The 22,265-nt window shown below is 33.9% G+C and overlaps 1 protein-coding gene across 2 annotated transcripts in view; it reads left to right on the plus strand.

The window, feature by feature from the left end:
- The first annotated feature begins 13,607 nt into the window (after positions 1-13,607).
- Positions 13,608-22,265, plus strand: part of LOC128988422 (adenosine receptor A2b-like) — a 134,705-nt gene continuing 126,047 nt past the window's right edge. Inside the window, exon 1 of one of the 2 annotated variants that reach the window (XM_054409808.1) lies at positions 13,608-13,707. The gene's annotated coding sequence lies outside the window, so the exon portion shown is untranslated. Of the gene's footprint in view, positions 13,708-15,632; positions 15,891-22,265 lie in introns of those variants that run through there. The other variant, XM_054409726.1, reaches the window with a different exon arrangement.

Raw genomic sequence — 22,265 nt, forward strand, 5'->3', positions numbered from 1 at the left:
GCGTTATGGCAATTCAAAGGTTTATAAGTCGGAAACCTTGCCCTTCTGAGATGTTTTCTGACAATGGTACGAATTTTGTAGGAACAGACAATGAACTTCGAAATGCTGTTAAGTCTTTAAACAATGCCCAGATTCAACGGACAGTCGTAAAGAGTGGGATTAAATGGAATTTCATTCCTCCCCGTGCGCCACACATGGGGGGATGTTGGGAGAGACTGATAAGGTCAGTAAAAACAGCATTGAAAAGTGTCATGCGATCCCAGTACCCGAAAGATGAAGAACTGCAGACGTTTTTGACTCGCGTGGAGTTTATTATTAACTCACGTCCACTCACACACTTATCAATTGACCCGTTGGACCCTGAGCCGATCACACCAAACCACTTTCTACGCGAAGCCTACAAAATAAATATTGATGAAGATAAACTATGTAAGAAACAACTAGCCCGCGTAAGAACACTTTTGGATAGTTTTTGGAAGCGTTGGGTCCACGAATACCTGCCCTGTTTATCAAGACGTTGTAAGTGGCACAAACGAATAGAACCGCCTCAAGTAGGGGACTTGGCTATAATAGTAGAAGAAGACAATCAAAGGAATTCATGGCCTCTTGGAAAAATATCAGCCATTTACCCCGGTAAAGATGGCGTTATACGAGTTGTGGACATCAAAACAACCAAAGGTACATTCCGGCGCCCTCTTACCAAGGTCGCAGTTCTTGGGGGGGAGAGAATGTAATAAATAATCTATGTCTAATCTATGCCTGCCTTATTTCATATACAGTTTAACTAACATATGTTTATTGATTTTTATGATTTGTAAACAGTCAAAATAAAATACACATCTTTGGTCAAGTCTATCATTTTTGTCTTGTCTGTCTATAATATTTTAACACAACCTATTGGACAAAGGTCAATTATTGGACAAAGGTCAATCTGTACACAGATAATTTCTACACCAAAATTCCGCTTGCTGAACGTTTGCTCGAACGTAGTACATTTATTACTGGTACTATAAATAAGGAATCCAAATTTTTGTCAAAAACAGTACAGAAAACTAAACTTGGTGAGAGGGAAACTGTTTACTTTCGCAAGGGGAAATTGTTATTGGTCGGCTACAGGAGGTGAACCGTGGGAGGGTTAAACACATCCCAGATAGCAAAAAATACTTGATTAAAGCTTGAAACAAGTTATATTTGTCAAATCTGCAAACTTGAATCAAATTTGCTCGGATGGGTCCGTAAACTTGATTCAAGTTAATATCATGCGTCGAAGTTCCCGCTCTTCCAGTTTGAATAAAACTTGAAACATCTAATTTGAATAAAACTTGAAATTTCTAATTTGAATAAAAATTGAAACATCTTATTTGAATAACACTTGAACTATCTAATCTAAATATAAATTGAACAAATACTTGATTCAAGCTTGAAATAAGTTTGGTTTGTCAAATCTGCAAACTTGAAGGATCGGGTTTGTAAACTTGATTCAAGTTAAAATCATGCGTCGAAGTTCCCGCTCTTCCAGTTTGAATAAAACTTGAAATATCCAATTTTAATAAAACTTGAAATTTTTAATTTTAATAAAAATTGAAACTAATATAATATAAATACCTCGTCACAGCTCTGTAGTTTCTGTAGATTACAGCTGTTTCGGCATCAAAATGCCATCCTCAGATATACATACATCCACCTGAATTGGCGTCGTTAAACTGTACACATACACGAACACGATAAAAACACAAAAACACGTAAAACAAGAGACAGGCCTGTTGCGTACATGATTGCTACGAGTACGGTGCTTGTTTTACGTGTTTTTATCGTGTTCGTGTGTGTGTACAGTTTAACAACGCCAATTCAGGTGGATGTATGTATATCTGAGGATGGCATTTTGATGCCAAAATAGCTGTAATCTACAGAAACTACAGAGCTGTGACGAGGTATTTATATTATATTAGTCACCAATTCAGCTCAGGGGCTAAACCATGTCGATTGAAAAATTGAAACATCTAATTTGAATATAAATAGAAGAGTACAAGAAATAATTCTTTTTTAGCCACTTACAAGCTCTTTTTATTTCTGAAAATTTAATTCATATGCTTTTACCAGGATTCACACAGTCTTGACACATGTAATAAAAATTTCATATTTTTTTAGGTTGAGATGCATAGCACAATACAATCTTCCAATATTTCAGATAATTTTTCACAATCACAACATAATCTAATAACTTCAATGCCTCTAGTTGTTAAATGCCAAGACACTTCTCCAAATGAAAAAGCGAGATACCATCTAAAAACTTATTTTTATAAAAGAGCAGGAAAACATGAGTTCATTTTAGTTTTCAACCCTACAATTTTACATATTATTACTATTCAGTACGTAGAATTCAGAATTCTTTGAAATTAAAAATAAAACACAAGAGGTAATTTGTCTAAATAGATTTATATTGAAGACTTACATAACTCATTTACATTTGAAAATGCCTCGTATCTTTAGCTTTCAACAAACAATTCCCTCAAAAATTCCTCATTTTACGATTAATTTAATAATACAGAGTAAGTTATCTATTCAACAAGATCTTCATCCCCATTGAGTGGAACTTCCTCCCCACTGTCCACAAAGGCAGGTTTTTTCCCTCTGAAAAAAGTCAAAACAAATAGAATCAATATTAAATTTAAGGATAATTAACCAAAATGATTAATTTTGTATCTGGTATAAAAAATAGGCAAGTAAGCAACATTTTAAACTAACGCAGTTTAACTCACAACCAGTGTAGGCCTGTTTAATGAAAATTAATTTATTCCTACAATGATATACAAATACAATATATGATCTTCCCAATAATATTAATATTAATTATTAATATGTATAAAACACAATTACATTTTTATTGTCAAAAATGCTAGACACAAGCCCAGGATTGTTTTCACATTACTTCAGTGAATCTGCGGGATTTTATATTTTATCGTTTAAGTATAAAACTAGTGATAGTTCTTGGTTGGTTATCCTAAATATAGCCAAGACATTTGTTACAAATCTTGCTCATACTTTACAAATATATATAAGCTTTCATTTACTATATAAATTAACCAAGGTAAGCCCAGCATTGCTATGAAACATGAAAACCCCTCTACAAGAATAAAAATACTGTACTAGCATTTTTCTTTTGGCGAATTTCCCTATAGGGAAGTAGCTATTACCGTAGGTGGCATGGTAAGACCTAGGCCCGGGACAAATTTACTTTTTCATTTTGATGTCCCCAGAGCCCAAAAACACCATTCGTTCACATTTTTATATAATGTGTATATAGATTTATATATATATATGACCGTGAACACGATAACTTGAGTAAGTTAATTTTTGTCAGATTTTGATGAAATTTGGTTTGAAGGTGTAAGGCGGGATAAACTTAAATAAGTTCGCGAACCAGCATGATTGGACCATGGGAACGGGGTTTTACGGGGGGTTTATGGGGTAAAAATGGGTTGTAGGATTGATTTGAGACCATTCATCACATGTCTAAAGATCAAAAGATTTAAAAGGTATAAAGTCTTGGCATCTTGTGTTTTGTTTACAGTAATTATCCCAAAGTGTCTATAGTTTGGCTATTTTTACAGAATTAACATTATTGGCTTATATGTTTTGCATTACACTTTTATCATGTAACAAGTATGAGGCACGTCAGTTTCAACTGTCTCCTAGAGTCCACTGTACCGGTACAGTATTATTAGGCACCCAATGGAATTATAATGATGAGTTGAATAGTTAGTTTTTTTATCCTTACCTTCTTTCACATCTGGTTTTGGCTTGTTGAAGCCACTTAGCAACAACGCTTGTAACTTTGGCTTCCATGGCTTCACTTGTACCAAACATTTTCTGTGCAGCAGCTAAAAAAAAAAAAATACTTAAAATGAACTTAATAGGCCTACAGAATAGTAGCCTACATTTAACCCCTAAGACCTAAAGTTTGTCTTCCCATTTCAAACCTGGGGTTGGGTTTAATTTCTGAAGTTTCAAGATTTTACTTTCATACCATCCTTAATATTTTAATAAATCAACTGTTTGACAAGTTCGCTACTGATCGGTTGTACTTTCGCCGGTAGGGCGATCAAAATAGACCGATCCTAATATTCAACGTCACTGATGGACTAAAGGTAGTAAATTAGTCAGTAGCGATTAGTAAACCTTCATTTGATTTTTCCATTATCAGCAAGTTTGGTTAGATAGGTTAGGTTACGACAGTTTAATTTTTATATTACACAAATTATAATTTTTTCACTCTCATTTTGCCCGTATTAAAATTCCGCAGGTGAAATAAAAATTGTGCCACCCCTACAGTGCATATCTTAACCGCTTCTGGTTAAAAATAATCCAGCTGTAGGCCGATGTGTATAACTTTATTTAGAAGATCTTTATTACATAACCTGTGTCTAAACTTAAGCCTAGACCTAAGTTATTGTAGTAATAAAATATTTATGTTCAAACACCCAGGTACAGTTCTGCAATAAACCTACAAAAGGCCTATTTTATATCATCAAATGCAACTTTTATTCGATAATTTAACTTAGGTAACTTAATAAAATATTAAGTTAAGTTAGGAGTACGTTATTTTTCCATAAAATACTTAAGTAAAGTTATAACTTTAAATGTTTTACTCAGATCAAAATATTTCATTCGATGTAAAATATTAAGTTTAACTTAGGCCAGAGTTTCTCTTAAAGTGAGGTCCGCAAGCATTGTTTTGTTGGGTCCACGAAAAACATTTAAACCAAATTTATTTTTATTTGTATTGTAAATTATATTGTACTAGCCTATTTTGCTATATGCTAAAGGATTAAAATTAAGAAAAATGCAAACGAACTTAAACCTAAATAAGTAACTTACTTATTTATTTAGGTTTAAGTTCGTTTGCATTTTTCTTAATTTTGATTTTAATAAGTTGCTTAAAGGCCTATTTTGCTTGGAGCGATTGCAGCGATAGTCATGTGGCGATAATCGCTCCGCAATACTAGCTGGGCACTGCTCTGACGGAGTTTGCGTTGTCCTATTTTGCTTGGAGCGACTATTGCAAGAGCCGCTAGCTACAGACGCGGACCACTGCCCTGGGTACCAGTCTGAGCAATAATCGTGCCGCGACTGATGCACAGTAAAAACATGCACAGAACCTCAAAACAGTCCAGTTCACTCAGTAGGCACATTAATAATAGCCTACGGGTTAAAATAGCGATAATTTACTTTTTTGTTCACATTACTTTTTCCATTCATGTGCTGTTAAGGTTGTACTATTTTGGTTATTTTTCCTTACACATTAATTTCATTTTCTATATTTAATTGAAGAAGAAACAGGTGACTCTTTATTACCAGCAAACTTTGCATTGTTTTTGCTCAAATGGTTGTGTTTACTTTTTTTTAGGTAATCCTCGTCTATTCGAATTTAAATACATAATGCTTGGCTGTGTGTTATTTAGTTGTAGGTTTTTATACTGTACCTAGTGTACCTATCAGTTTTTTGTATGAATAAACATTTTTTATTTAGACTCCAAGTTTTATTTTCCGACATTTATATAGGCTACTCTTATTGATATCACTAATTTGTTTTTATTGATATAAATATATTTTTTTATTGATATCACTACAGTTTTCTATTTATATCCTACCTAGTGACATCTAGTGATACGTATCCGTCCAAAATCCTACGTATCACTATGTATTTTCTATCGATCGTCTATTGATACTTTCACTAGGGTCAAGTAGAGCCTTGTTTTTTAACCCCTCCCTGAGTAGATACTTTAAAAAGTTACAACACGCACTCATGACCTCACCATTGTGAGTGCTGGTATTCAAATAACTATGAAAAATCGTGCAAAGACCGAAAATCAATCGTTCTAAGCAAAACGGCCGCTGTAACAGCGATAGTAACTGAGCGATAATCGCTGTGCGACTATCGCTACAGTCGCTCCAAGCAAAATAGGCCTTAAGTTAAGTGGACTAAATCAAAGTTAAGTTAACTTAATGCCAATTTTAGTTTAATGGAGAAGAAATGTAGCCTATATCAGATACTCATCGTCTGATAGCTGACCAGACTCTTACTGTGATTAAACGTAGGTTACTGCATTTTATCCGACAGTGTCACTAACAAAGTAGGCTTAAATATCGAGTAGGCTACTGAAGTAACTTAGCTTTAAGTTCCTAGCCCTAAGTTATAAGTTACCTACACATTAAAATATCATGGTATAAAATATGGCATTAAGTTAAGTCTAAAGCCGGGTTTTCCTAGACGCGGAAGAGGAGCGCGGAGAGCGGAAAATCGATTAACATGGCATTCCGCTCCGCATCTAGGAAAACAGTAACATTAAACTAACTTATTTAAGACAAGAGGAGTTCACTCTCCACGCTACTCTCTCCCCGCCTAGAAAAACCAAGCTTTATAGAATAGTCTACAACGTAACTTAGGCCCATTATGGCGAATCTAGGCTATAACTTACCATAGTCTATACGCCTATAAACAGTGAAGACAATGAATAAGTTAGACCAAACCACAATAAGTTACCTATCTTACATGGAGAACTTGATATCCAAGCTGGTTAAAAAAATGTTTTTAGGCATACGAACAACTCAAACAAACTAAGTTAGGCCGATATGTTGACAACAAATTATCGGTCATATTTAAATACACTTCACCTTTAACCTTTTTATTTTTTAGGCTAGGCTACTCATTGCACGTAGGCTGACCAACTCAAAAGTGGCTTGCTTTGGGCTTTAGGCTATACCATAGATAAAACATACTTCCTTGTGTTGGTTAGTCTATGGCTATACTTAGTTCTTTCAAAATTTTCACTGATTTTGAGTTTACTTAATTTCTTCCTAGGCTATTCTCGTAATTAAGACGATTTGATTTTGTTAGTCACAATCCTTGAGTTTACTTAGTTTGTGCTAGGCCTAATAAGAACTTACCTTGATGGATAAGAAGAAATATGCCTAGATGACACTTAATAAAAAATCAGCTTCAACAATAAATAATAACTTGAACAACTCAGCACCACAATATCGATATTCTCAATGAGAGAGATTGAGAATGAATCACTCACAAAAATACACAAAGACAAAGCAATATGGCCGATGTCGTCTTCAAGTGTCGGTCCCACCGTTAGCGTCGTTCCCGCTCGGAATTGTGGGTAACTTACACTCGACTCCAATTCGAATCCAACGTGATACTTAAAAGCTGTAATTTCAAGCCAACGTAAGCGTAATGGAAGTGCATTGTGGGTAATATTACACTCGACTCGGGTTCGAATCTAATGTGATATTTCAAAGCTGTTAATACAATCAAGTGCAAGCGTAATGGTAGTATGTTGTGTATGCTCGAATCCAGTTTGAATCTAATGTGACATTTCAAAGCTGTTAATTCAATCCACTGTAAGTGTAATTCAAGTGTGTTACACGAAGTTGACACTTGACTCGAGTTTGAATCTAAAGTGACAATTCAAAGCTGTCATTTCAAGTAAAAGCAAGCGTAATTCAAGGCTTGAATCAAGCTTACGTGCTATCTGGGATAATATAGCCTAACACAATTTATTTAGGACATAGCCTGACATAAATTGTAAAATTTTTATATTTCTGAAAATAAAATAGGCAATTGCAAGACCAAGTTAAACAGTTCAAATCAGTTTTGTTGGAAGAACAGAAAATGCCTCAAGTTCAAAGAAGAAATATTGAACACGGTAGTAGGACACAATTAATAATAAGATATTTTGTGCGTATGAGGAGAGTAGAAAAAGAGAGACCTGGTCTAACAGATACCCATCCAGATACACATTCACTTTGTGAGATGAATAATATTTGCCAGTTCTGCTATGCAACTTACTTTGGAAGTGAAAAAATATACGAAGCTCATAGTGTTGTCACGGTGGGAAAGTAAACTTGCCTAAATGTCAGATCAAATGAATGCATGCAAGAAATGTTTACTTCAGACACTGACAGATCGAGATATTTCAAAACATTTTGTTAAAATTACGTTAACCAACTTTCAATGGTGTTGCTGCTTTAGCCTATTCAAAGCAGGTTATGGCTGTCCAGTTGGTAACCCCGAGTTTGTGGGTAAAAAATGGAGCACATGAAATGGTTGACATCACCCCACTTTTCAGGTTACTCTACGGAGAAAATTCGTTTGATCGGGGGATGTCTCAAATCAAAGGAATAAAATGACCCAACTTTAATTTGTAACAGCACCAGGAAACAAAACATTCCACCAACAATCATTTTTACATCTGAAAGGAGGCAGTGGCAGTGCTGCCACTGCAATTCCCACTCCGGAGAAAAATTTCCCTCCTTTTAAAAACTCAGTTCAAATCAGTCCATGCTAATGTCAATTACATCTGAGGACAGCATTTTATAGCTCTTCCGTAGTATTATAAAAATAGAAAAAAAAATTTTTTTCATGTAAACGTTTGTTATTAGGTTGTAAGTTAAAATATGTAAGATATTTACCATATTATATTATTTGAGGTTATGACATGCAACTAGAATTACAAAAGTGAGGTAGGGACATCCATGCTAATGACATTTCCGGTATTTTAAATTTTTTTCTTATTTACTTAGGCATATTATATAGTTATTTTTCACACATTTTTGTCTAGAGAACCCGTGCGGCTCAATGAGCCGCATAGTATGAAACATAACGCCGAGGAAAAAACATAAAACGCCGGAGCCATTTTAGTGTAAATCCATTCAGGGAAATGGAAATTCGCTTAGTCTGCAGGTTTGCTGCGGCGGGGGTATTCCTATTTAATGCCTAACGAATCAGTGTACCAAATTTCAGCCTCCTAGGTAAATGGGAAGTAAGAGAATTAGTGATGAGTGAGTGAGTCAGTCAGTGAGGGCTTTGCCTTTTATATACAGCGTGATTGATATAAGTGTGCCAGACGTTTTATTCGAAAACTATGAGAGATATAAAAAAAAGTTAAATAGTAAGTGCCTTGGATTTTTTATTAAAAAAATTATAGTCAAGTCAAACAAATTATTTTAGACGCCATTTTATAATATGGCCGCCAACTTTGATTTTTCTTATGAAACACCCTGTATTTTATGATTTATTCTGGTAGAAAAAGTAATTTTAAGACGATTTTATTCTTGTGATTTTTTTCATAAACCTAACCGTTTCAAAGATACCGGTAATAATGGTTTAAGTTGTGAAATTTTGAATGGTTTTCGAGCAAAACAGCTGGCATGCTTGCTTAGGCCTTTATAGAAACTCTTTCTCATGCTGAAATTTCAAAACTTTAACCATTATTATCTTTAAAACGGTTAGGTTTATGAAAAAAATCACAAGAATAAAATCGTCTTTTTCTATCAGAATACATCATAAAATACAGGGTGTTTCGTAAGAAAAATCAAAGTTGGCGACCATATTGGAAAATAATTTGTAAAAAGGCACTTACCATTTAACTTTTTTTGATATCTATCTATACTATTATATAAAAATCTAATGGTGTCTGTCTGTATGTGTATTACTAATAGGTGCAAAAACTACTGAACCAACTGGGCTTAAATTATACAAAAATATAGCTACCATACCAAGGACCATTATAGGACTATTCACATTTCGATACTGACCGTAGGCTTTGCCCCTTTGGCTTTAAAAATTCTGAGGTGAACATTTTAAAAGTAAATATTGATTGGTCTCCATGGCTGTGATGAGAACACTAACAATGTTTGTTTACATTTGCTTTGACATTTAAATGTAAACAAGAAGAACTGCTAAACTGCATATTTCACAATTTTAGACAGCTGATACAAAGAAATTAAATATAATATTTTCCATAACTATGAGGTAGGTTTATTTTAATCTTACTTTTTATCATGGATTATTTATTCTAAAACTATGTCAATGATTATAGAAAAAAAAAGATTCTATAACCGTTGCTGTATCAACTCAAGGCCCCACTCAAAGTGTCTAAGTTATGAAAATAATGTTATTGATATGTTTTCATGGAAATAGTATGAAAATTACAATGTATAGATGGTTTGTATGAATTTGGAGGCTACTTTAAATAAATTGAAACTGCTTAACATGTGATAGATTAACTTAACATAACTTGCACATCACATTGTTTTTTTATATGTATATTTAGGTAAATTAAGTTATTGTGTTTTGCTAAACCTATGCTTAAACTAAACTAAAGAATATCATCAATAACTAAATTGTACGTTGATTTTTGTTTTCTAAAATCTGTTGTATATATGTAACTATATTTAATTATCAAATGCTAATACAAAATACTCTTATTTTATCTTAACACAGCTTTCAGTTCACATTTACTTTATTTGATACATTTATTATTTGTGTTTTGCCAAACCACTGATTAAATTAAACCAAGGAAAATATCATAAAACTAATCAGTACACAGTGTTCTTTTGTTTCTAAAATCAATGAAATATCTGATACTATGTTTACTTAATGGTAATTGTGAAAATGTAAGGGCAATGGACATGGAACTGATTAAAAGAACGAATTTTTGTATTAAGTTGTTTGTTGATATTTTTGTAGAGTAGAATCAGGAGATGCAATGAAACATATATACTGTATTTGCTATTACATTTTTTAGTCATTGATGCTTTGATAATCATATTAGTTTTGTCTGCTGTCTTTAATGCTAAATTATTTGTTTAAATTTTTTTATAGTAGGTACTCATAGATATAGTCTCTTTAATATTTCAAAATACCCCCGCCGCAGCAAACCTGCAGACTAAGCGAATTTCCATTTGACTGATTGGATTTACACTGAAATGTCTACTTAAAAATATAACATTTATTCCCGATTTAAATAGAATTAGTTTAAAAAGTACTTAGGTTTGCTGCATCAGGGAGGGTAAAACTGTTTTTTTTTTTGTAAAATGTTAATAGTTAGTAAAGAAATAAAAAAATTTCCAAATTTGATCAAAATATGTTCATAAACAAGTAAACTACAACAGTTTATTTATTCTCCATAAGATAAGTAAATTTTAAATTTACAATTTGTTGGAATTTTCTCCGTAACAATTAGGCGCATAATAACGCTTCAATATACTAAATTATTTGTTTTTTTAAGCTCTACAAATTGGTTTAGAAAAAAATTGCAAAATTTTATGTTTTTTGAGTCAAAAATGGGAAAAACCTATTTTTACCCCATAAAACCCCCCATAAACCCCCGTTCCCATGGTCCAGTCATGATGGATCGCGAACTCGTTCAAATAAACGTAGGTTTACACGTTTGTACCAAATTTCATCAAAATCGGATCATTTTTGCTCGAGTTATCGTGCTAACGGACACACATATATATATATATATATATATATATATATATATAAATAAATAAATAAATAAATAAATATATATATATATATATATATATGAATTTGAACAAATGGTGTTTTTGGCCTCTAGGGACCTCAAAACAAACAAAAAATCGGTCCCGTGTCCAGGTCTTACCATGAGTACTACGGTAATAGCTTATTCCCTATATGGGAAATTCGCTAAAAACAGTATTGATAAGGCACAGCAATATTTCTAAAGTTTATAACAGCTGACTTAGTTTTGCTAATGATTTATTGTGAGTGAAGAAACTGAAGATGGAAGGATTTGTGATTTAATTTAAAGAAGAATGCAAATTTAAAAAAATGTTCTTTTAAATTTAATAATTAGTATTTTTATTTTTGCAACTTCAAAATTGAAATTTAAAATGGCAATAATAAATCAAAAGATATGTAAGATGAAGGTAAATCATATAGGCCTATGTCAATGTTTTATTCGAAGATTATTTGGTAATTTTTTCTCATATCAGCCTACACAAGATTTAAAATTAATCAAAACCAAAATAGTGGTATCCCCTACTTACCAGATTTAAAAGTCATATAACTTAAACGTTTCTATTAAGGCTATAAAAGTTGAATTTTGTTTCTAAAAGCGTTGGCGGATGTGTAACTATTACATGCAACAGATGTAAAGATTAAAATGTTTCTATTTTGTGTCCTCTTCCCGTTGCAAAGCACGGGTACTACAGCTAGTCTCTTATAGTTTTCGAATAAAACGGCTGGCACACTTATATCAATCACCCTGTATATAGGCCTAGATATAGGCTATATTAATGTTTTAAGTAAGTAAGCGAACATGTGAAGCTTTCAGCATCCAATTAACGTTTTTAAAACAGTTAAAACATCGTAGTGCGGTGATAAATATTTGTCAATCCTACTCAATTGACTCGGAACACTGCAGTTTCTGATTTAATTAAGGGTATAACTTTCTGATTTAATTAAGAGTATCATTTAAAGTACTTTAAAAGTACCCGTGCTGTAACCAATTAAACAAGGTAACGAATAGGATAGATACAAGGATAGGTACAACTAGACTATATGGACGCCAACTCAACTACACCTAGGTACAACTAGTCGTAGGCAACTGTCGTAGAACTAAACGTAGGTACAACCATGTACAACTAGTCGTAGGTACAACTAGTCGTAGGTACAACTAGACGTAGGTACATAGTACAAGCTAGGTGAAACTACTTGTCGGTGGCATACACGTCTAGTTGTACCTCTTAAAAATCTGCAGGTACAACTTGTCGGGTATGCCACCGTCTACATGTACCTACGTCTAATTAAATTAGACCTATTCTGACGTTTAAGTTGTATTGAAGACAGTTAAAGAACAAAAATGAACGTTAGTAAATTGAGTCTCCGCCTTAGTGTGCCACTGACAAGTACGGTTTTTAATCTCATACACCAACTTATTAACCATGCGACGGTTAAAGTGCTACTGTATACGACACTACACCTTCTTGTATGTCCCTATAGACTATCACTATAGCCAAGAGAATAAAGTATTACTCCGATAGTAATTTTTGACAATAGCTATTTTTGTGGGACTTACAGCTTATACATTGGACTTGCAGCTTTTCGTGAAGGAAAAACAGACATGCTCCTCAATTCTCTATAAAAGTATGGATACAGTTAGTTTTAATTATTTATGAGACAAAGTATTACGTCTGTTAAAATCCACGAACGGTGTGCCCACTATTGTCATGCGCCCTCCAATACTTATGTATTAAACTTAGTGCACAAAAGAAGCCTATTTACATGAACCAACCGTATTCAAAGTAACCATCATAACACACTAATGATGCTCGGATACGGATTTTAGTCCACAAAACGTAGTCTCGCCATACTCATAATGGTCTCAAATTAAAATACTGCAGAGTTATATGTTATAGAAACATATAACATAGGTAAATAACATATAGGTAAACGTGCACCTTTGGATATTGTCACTTTATTGTTCTACAATAATCATCAACTAAGAAGTACTCACAACTTATCCCGTAATATCACGAATACTAGTGTGCGTCGTAATATCAATAGACAAGCTATTGTTTATCTCAAACCAGGCTATTATAAACTAGATTTGGCAACAAGTTGGCAGGTTTATCCAGATAAATCTATTACCCAGCACGTCAAGTCCCATGCACCCCATGTTAACTGTTGTGGGTGTAATGTGATTTGTCTGTGTGTGTGTTGCTGGTGGCACTGGCACATGCGCCCTGTGGTGCGGCGCCCCGTGTATGCGCCTCAACAGTTGACCGCCACCGCTGCTCCGGCGCGCGTTCTTCCGTTACTGCGCGCTTTTATATAACTTCGCATAGAGGAATTTACGATCTCTGTGTCCAATAAACTAGGAAAAGGTATTCAGAATAAATATCTTTGTTTACGTAATGTAGTATTTTTATCATAGTTTACAGGTATTCTAATTCAATTTTAATGTTAATGGATCAGTTTAGTTTAGGAATACTTATACTGTAAATTGTTCAAAGGTGTACTACTGTTACTGTATTATATGACAGAAGACAGATGTACCATTGTTTTAGAACAATGTGTGTAAATCGAGTCAGCGCTATTTTGTGGTGTGGCTTTTTACAGCATGTTATTAAAAAATCTATATAGATAACATGTTATGGAAATTCCATAACATATCAATATCGAGATTTCTACGTTATGTTTCCACGGGTTCTTTCTGAAATTTACTAAAAAAGGCATTAAAAAAAGGTTTTAAAAAGCAGATTAATCATTTAAGAATTTAAAATAGTTGAAACAACCGTGTTTTGGTAAATACTGTAAAAACTAGTTAAGCACCTGTAATTCGATTGATACCTTTTTAGTAACTGGAGAGAAACGTTGGAACATTTAAAATTTCCATACTCTCTTGAACTTTCTTCATGCTTAGTGAAACTACATAAAATGAGAATCTGGATTTGAAAGTCACTTTCCTTTACACAATACATACACGATCCTTGTTAACTGCATTGTAAACATTGGTAAAACCGTGATGTTGATTTAAAAAATAGATATACTGTATATATATATATATATATATATCGTTTGGGTATTTTCCTTACTTATTGCAATGAACTGAACACATAAGAAAAACCTGATTTATTTTCTATTTTCTCATGAATGGAATGCACTGCAATATTGAGATTTTAAATCACGCCTACGTACATGGCAAAGATTTGCCGAAAACACCATGCTATTTTCAAAGGCAGTAAACTCACATGTTTACTAGCCTGTTCTACGGACGGGGATCTTGTAGTCAGTTGAAACCTTCTTAGATTCGGAACAGAAGTTGATTTGCATATTTAGTATGCATTTTTTCAGATATGCTGGCAAAATTATGTGAATCTTCATCTATCTTCTATCTATCTATCTATAATAGAGAGTAAATATCTGTTCTGTCACACGAAATTTTGAGGAAAAACACTGTCTCTTCTGGCACAGAGATTTTTGTTCCAAAAGGCGAGTGCTGGCTGAAGCTGGGAGGTAAGAGTTCCGCTGGCGAGGCTCGAGTAGTGCAGCGTCGCGTCCAGCTGGTGTCTAGTAGCCTCTTCATTTCTTTTTTGTTAAATAATGGAATAACTGCAATTATATATTCCCAATTTCACAAGTAAAAAACCAAATGTGAGACCACTTTCAAAAAATTTAAACCATCGAATGCAGGTATATGAATCAATCTGTTTTTCATCAACATGTGCTAGACACTGCGTCTGTCTTACATACCTCAGAAATTTTAAAGCCAAAGGGGCAAAGACCACGGTCAGTATAGAAGTGTGAATAGTCCTATAATGGTCCTTGGTATGGTAGCTATATTTTTGTAAAATTGAAGCCCAGTCAACTCAGTAGTTTATGCACCTATTAGTAACACACATACAGGCAGACACCACTAGATTTTTATATAATGGTATAGATAACATCAACAAATAAAAGCAAACAAAGACAAACAACAAACTATATTTTACACAAAAGATGTTGTACTGGGATATATATCCTGACCCATTGATAATTTGATTATGAGTTTGTTTAAATATTGCCATACTTTGTTTTACATTTGAGCTTTTTAGGGACTTATGTCCCTACAAGCCACTAGTCTATACATTAATTATGTAAGACAATTCTTTGCGTCAAAATTGTGGGCGACTGGGAAGTCGTAGAATGACGGGAGGAGGCTCAAATTAAAGGTCTTGATCCTGTGACAGCGGGAAAAATAGTGAAATACTAGTCACTTATCTTAAAATAGTCTTAGTTATTATCTTAAACACAAAATTAGATATAACGTAAAATGTTCTCTAATAAGAATAGCGTTAGAAAGCATTTACTGCTGATTGTTTTTTACTTCAATACAGCTGATAGTGATTTATCATAGTGATTTAGGGCACTGCACTGCCTAGCGGGGAGCGGCAGTCAACTCGCGAACCTCCTAGCTCCTCCCACCCCTTCCCCTCCAACTGGGTTGAACCGACACGGCGCAGTCTGGCGGACACTTCGAACATCGTTCTGAGATTTCCGAGCTAAGGTAGAGCCCACCCTTAAGCAAGTAAGCAATATTACATTTGGATTACTCATTTGCCAGTCAATTCTGCAATGTAATGTATACTATAAAAAAGGGATAACGTTACCCATAATAATCAAGACTTTTTAGTTATGTCAAAGTTGAAATAAATTGTTTTCAAGATTAAAGAAACGATTCAAGATTAAATGAAGATCTTCTTTGTTTTGATTTCAAAACATATGTTAATGATTTCTTCCACACTTTTTTGTAAATTTACTAAAATTTATATTTGAGATTTATTGTAGTGTTTAATCAATATTTTGTATCAAGTGGAATAACCTCAACGGTTACTCTTAGAAAACAATTTGGGGATAAAGATGAAGTTGGTTCGTACAGATATTTGTTCATTAAGTACTTAAGTACTTTGTTGCTCCAAGCAAAAAAGGTTCAAACAATATAGCCTAGCATGCACGGTAGTAAAGGGAGCACCTGTATATAACAGTAGAACATAGAGGTAATTTCCGTTTCTTAAAACTAACCAAAAATATTTATGTCGTGATTAGTTTCGATAACTGGGTAATGGAACCCTAACCAGTCGCAAAATAGTTAGTAATTAGACGTTGATTAGGCCCTTTTTTGGTAGAATATGTAAATCAATCGCACCTTTAGGAGGATTACCACCACATATACTTACACTAGGCTAATAGTGGTTTTTTTTTATGTTGATCAGAAACAAATTTAGAGTTAAGTTCTGTCAATGGGATGCCTACTAATTTTGTTAAACCTTTACAAAATGAGCATACACTTAGAAATAATAACTTGGGTAGGGCAGGGATGCTTTTAGCGGTTTTGACCAAGAACTAGAAGTTTATCTCAACACAAAATTTTTTGCCTTTTCTTATTTGACGAAGACAATTTCCAATGCTGTATTCAATCGGGGAAGCCTTTTTATCATCATTGACCAAAAAACCAAAGCTACCTTAATAAACCAATATCTATTCATAAACATGTTTGCTGCCTTTAGCAGTTAAACTAACGATGTAAATAACTGAGTTGTTTATATCGTTGAGTTAAACCTCTGGAATCATTCAAATTCTTTATTGAAAATAACATTGACAAAAGCAAACAAAGACAAACAATTTATTCCGGTTAAAATTGTATTAGCAAAGGTGCTCTTGTCTTTCCACGAAACACAGATAAATATAACTCAATAGCTCAATAACTCCTTTATTCAACTAAAGTAACAAAAACAGATTTGCATTAGTCATGTCAACCAAATACATCTTTACGTCTATAAATTGAAATAAAACAATTATTCTTAAATCTAACAAGATTAATGAGTCTCAAGCCCCCTCAAACTTAACTAAACGCATCAGCGACACACTCACGAACACTGTAGCAACTCTTGGCCAGGAGTAATTTTTTTTACTTGCCTTTTGAAGCAGACCAAGTCCGGCTCCAGCTGAAGGCAGTGAGGAAGTAGATTGAAAAGTTTAATGTCGTTGTAATGGAAGTGTCTCTTAAAGAATGACGTTGAGTGAGATGGTAATTTGAGATGTGAATTGTTACGTAGTGAATATGAATGAGTAGGTAAAGTTTGATATTGGTGAAGGTTCTTTTTGATGAGAATCAATGTTTCCAAAATGTATATTTAGGGAAATGTTAAAATTTGTGATGAAGCAAAGTACTGTGTGCAAGATGTTCTTCTATTCAAACCAAAGATTATCCTGACTGTCTTCTTCTGAAGCCGGAAGAGGAAAGACGATTTCCCACACATGTATAAGGACATTAATGCGTTACCTACAGACATACACACAAAAAAACAGAATTGAATTAGGACATTTGCTACGCTTTAACCAAAGCAAAGTAGGCCTACATATAAAATGATTATTTGAAATCTTTGTTAGTGTCATCAAATTTTATCATATCGTATTTACTTAACGTGGAATGATAATGCCATCTGTAACAATTTATATTTGCTTAATCCGAAGATGACCCGAAATTGTGTCGAAATGATGTGAAATGAATTACTAAAGACGATTTAAATCGGTAATTTACACGAATTAGAACAGAAACCGGAATTGTTCATAAACATGAACAAATGACGTAACTGGCTGATGCTATTGTTACTATTAACATATTGCATTAAAATATGGTTTAGAAAGTTTCATTTGGGCAATCAATATTAAATAATGTTAACTTTTGGGCCAGTAAAATCATGATCCATACTAGTAGTTTGGGTCTGTTCTAGTATTCGTGGGTAATTTACAATACACAGGCCACAAACTATTGATACGTAAACAACGTAAAGCGTAAACAATTCATGATGGTTTGCTCAAAACATGTTTTATTCAAATGTGTTATCATTTTCATAGCATAAACTAACATTTTAGAATCCAGACAGAAAACTCAAAACTTATCAGCAAAGCATCAATTAAATTTAATACGATTACATTACCAAAAACCAACGTTCATAGTTAGTTAAGAACTACTGTATTAGTACTTCCAACCAACTAAATGCGTTAATCAAGTCACAAGGTTATTAATCTCCCTTGGTTTTGGATTTTCTCAAAAAATGTTACCGGAAATCAAAGTTATTTTCCATTGCATTATTTGTAAACACCTTTTAATGTAAACATATCGGTGACAGTTTGAAGAAACAACCTTTATCCGGACAGCATTATGATGTATTCTCTAAACGATGATTGGTATAATCTAGTAATCATTAGGAGGAAATGTGACAAAATCTCACACAATTGGGGGTTTTGGACGTTTGTAATTTTATTTCCTGAGTGATATTCTACAGAAAAGTACCGGTATCAAGAATCGTCGTCGAAATGTGGTGATGAATAATTGGGTAGGCATACGTACCCAAGATATGGGTACGTATGCCTAATGGGCTACGGGCCTATTGGTATGGTCCAGCAATAAATTGTAGTACATTATAGCGGTGAGTGGAAAACGAAAAAAAGTGACACTTTAGAAAAGCAAGTTTAGCAGCATCCGTAAACCTCTGTTACGATCAAAACCGAAATAGAAAAGATCTTCTGAGATCACATCAACATCTATCATCTATCATCACCCACTGCAGTTGTGATTATTCACAATTTACACAACTGTCATTGAAGCGCCGTCAATGAGTGGAAACCTTGTTTTTAAGCTTGTTGTGCCTTGGTGACGATGATTTAAAAAATGTAAGTTTCCCAGCCCTATACAACACTGATTCACGGTCTTTTCCCCCACAATCAAAACTCAAGTACAACTTGTTAGTTGTTACACACAGACTCCCCGGTTCCTGGATGATGCCTAGTTATTTAATTTAATTTACGGTTACACATTATTGTTTTTGCGATGAATTAAATCCGTTATGTAAGGCACAACGTTTTTAATCTCACTGGGTTTGGATTTGATTACAAAATGTGACGTAACTTTATTTATATAGATTATATAGGAATAGTAAGACTATGCAAATGATGATAGTTAATCCATAAAAAATCTGATGTTAGGTATTAATATTTAACTAGAGCTTTGTTAGTTGCTGCTCCACAGCGTTAAAATAAATATCTTATCCAAGAAATAATCAAATTTATGATTTTTTATTGAGTAATACAGTATCTTGAACTTAAGTGATTCAATAGCTCAAATTAAAGCCTATAATTTACTGATAGTTTTGAGTCTAAAACAAATAAAAAAACATTAATAATACTGGAGCTATTGATTTTTAATTTCTCCCACAATACATATAGTACAGGTAAAATAAGGTTTTATAAACAACAAAATTTGTACATTCATGAAATTTCACCTATGAGTTGTTAATAGTATAAGAAATGAAGATCCGATGAGTCCCCAAAATTTTGCGTGTGCTAAGGCCCTTTTTGGGGCCCATTTGTTCGAAGGGGTAAAATTCCTAAATAATTTAGTTTTTTACGTTTAAGGTCGAGTGAGGTATGGTTTTCAATGGTTTTAGATACTTTAAAACGATTGGGACTAGTTTTAAGTGCATTAAACCACTACATACAGGGTGTTCAACAAATATTATTACTTTTTTACGATCTTTAAACATTTATTCATAAATTAATAAAATTAGGTACAACATTATTGAAAATAACTGTGAATTTTTCACTACGAGGGCTTTCATCAATGCACAATACAAACATATACCTTTAAAACTCTGTGTAATATAATCTCTACCTGTCATTAGACTCTAAAGATTTAGTTTTGCTTAAACATTGTATGCAGTCATCCTGCAATGTTTTTTTTATATTAAGTTTCTTTGTGTTGGCTAAACTGATTAGCAGCTGATTTTAACTCAGCTGATTTTAAGCTGATTTGTATTCATCATTGTTATTTGTTTACTAATTGATTTTATGATGGTTCAGATTTGGTGTAGTTTTTCTTGGTTTTTATAATTATTTATGTTTTAAAAAATAGGCTTTTACATATTTGTCTAGGCATGTTTTAGCTTTACAATGGAAAGTGACGCTGAAGAAGATAGTACTGCCACGGATTCGGATATTAATTGTTTTATTTGTGGAACATTAGTTTCTTGTGACAAAGTTATACCAGGGAAAGAAGCCTTGGATACAATTAGGCGTTGTAGTGAAGAAAGAGGAGATGGAAAGCACCTGCTTCTAACAGGTGAATGTAGCATTGTAGTTCATCGTACTTGTAGAAAGTCTTACACAAAACCCTCATCTGTACAGCGAGAGAAAAGAAAGACTACAATAACAACCAGTGACTATTCACCTAAAAAACTGAGGTCTGAAGGAAATTTAGATTTTTCAAATACCTGTTTTATTTGTTCAGAGGAAGTTTCACGAAGAGATAGACAAAATATCGGAAATGCACGAACGGTGATTAGTAAAGAGTTTAAAGAAAAGGTTGAGCATCAGTCACTAATTAGAGGTGACTCATGGGGGCGGCAAGTTCTAAGCCGAATTTGTACTGTAGATTTAGAGAGAGAGGGAGCTGTATACCATTTCTCTTGCTGGGTGAAGTTTTACAGGGAGGAAGAAGGTTCCTCAACACAATTTGGTCGAAAACCTTCTACTGAAATAAATCAAGCAATGCAAGAGATTTACCAGTACATGGAGGACAGCGATGAATGTCAATTTTCGCTTAAGAGTTTGCACGATTTGGTGGACAATAAGTACACAATTAGTGAAGTTACAGTGAAGCGAAAACTAATTGAACACTACGGCGATCACATAACAATAACTGCAACCCAAAAAAAGGTTCCAGTTGTTTGTTTTCGCAACCAATGTAATCAAATACTTAGTGATCATTGGTATATTAAAAAAAAGGAAAATGAGGAGGAAGAAGAAATACGCATCATGGAGAAAGCTGGTGAAATTGCAAGAAAACATATTGTGAACTTTCCCTATGATAACAGTTCATATCCTAGTACCTTCAATTTTTTGGACGGAGTGGATGCTTTGATCCCAAAACCATTGCAAGTGTTTTTTAGTACTGTGACTCAGAAAAAAAGGAAAAGTAAATCTAGTCAAGAAGATTCTTTGATGAAGAAGTGCACAGTATTGGCTCATTGCCTAATATCACTTATCAAGCCAAGGTCATTCTTGTCACCAGTACTGTTGGGCATTACTGCATACATTTACCAAAGTATCGGTTCTAAAGTACTCATCGATCTGCTTTCTAGTATGGGTTTATGTGCTTCTTATCATGACATAAAGGTATTGGAAACATCACTCATCATGGCACCTAAGTCAACGCTTAAGCAAGGCACCTTTGTTCAATATGCCTTTGATAATTGTGATTTCAATGTGAACACTATTGATGGGAATGGTACGTTTCACAATATGGCTGGTATAAAATGCATTACTCCCTCAGATGGTATAGTCAATGCGAAGGATACAGTTGTGAAACAACATCGTCTAAATCACTCGGCATTGGTAGAAAACAAGGGAATATTTCAAGCAGGGCCCGTCAATAGGACAAATTTGTCTGGTCTCCAAGACTTCGTTTTCCTTGACTTAGATGATTTGTTCCCATCCAAATCAAGTGGAGACCAACCATCTCCTCATAACGTATTATGGATGGTGGCCAAATTCTGGAATACTATGGGAGTTCCTGGATGGCAGGGTTTTCTAGAAAACATTACGAGCAGCGGTTACAGTGACACATCTACCGTTTTAACTTTACCATTCATAATGGCACCTCCGTCAGAACTCGAAACAATAAACACGGCTTTGTTGATGGCTGCAAACGACTGTGATAACAGTAAGGTTTTTGTTACTTTTGACCTGCCACTTTATATGAAGGCTATGCAACTAACACTGTCGGCACCCCCAGAATCTCCACTACAGAAGATTGTTGTGAGGCTAGGAGGATTTCATCTAACCATGTCCTTTCTCGGTACTATAGGATTCATAATGGCTGAGTCCGGACTGAAAGAGTTAT

Source organism: Macrosteles quadrilineatus, unplaced genomic scaffold (genome assembly GCF_028750875.1).
Source record: "Macrosteles quadrilineatus isolate MER2022 unplaced genomic scaffold, UCM_ALF_1.0 Scaffold_1__1_contigs__length_201487025, whole genome shotgun sequence".
NCBI classification, from domain to species: Eukaryota; Metazoa; Arthropoda; class Insecta; order Hemiptera; family Cicadellidae; genus Macrosteles; species Macrosteles quadrilineatus.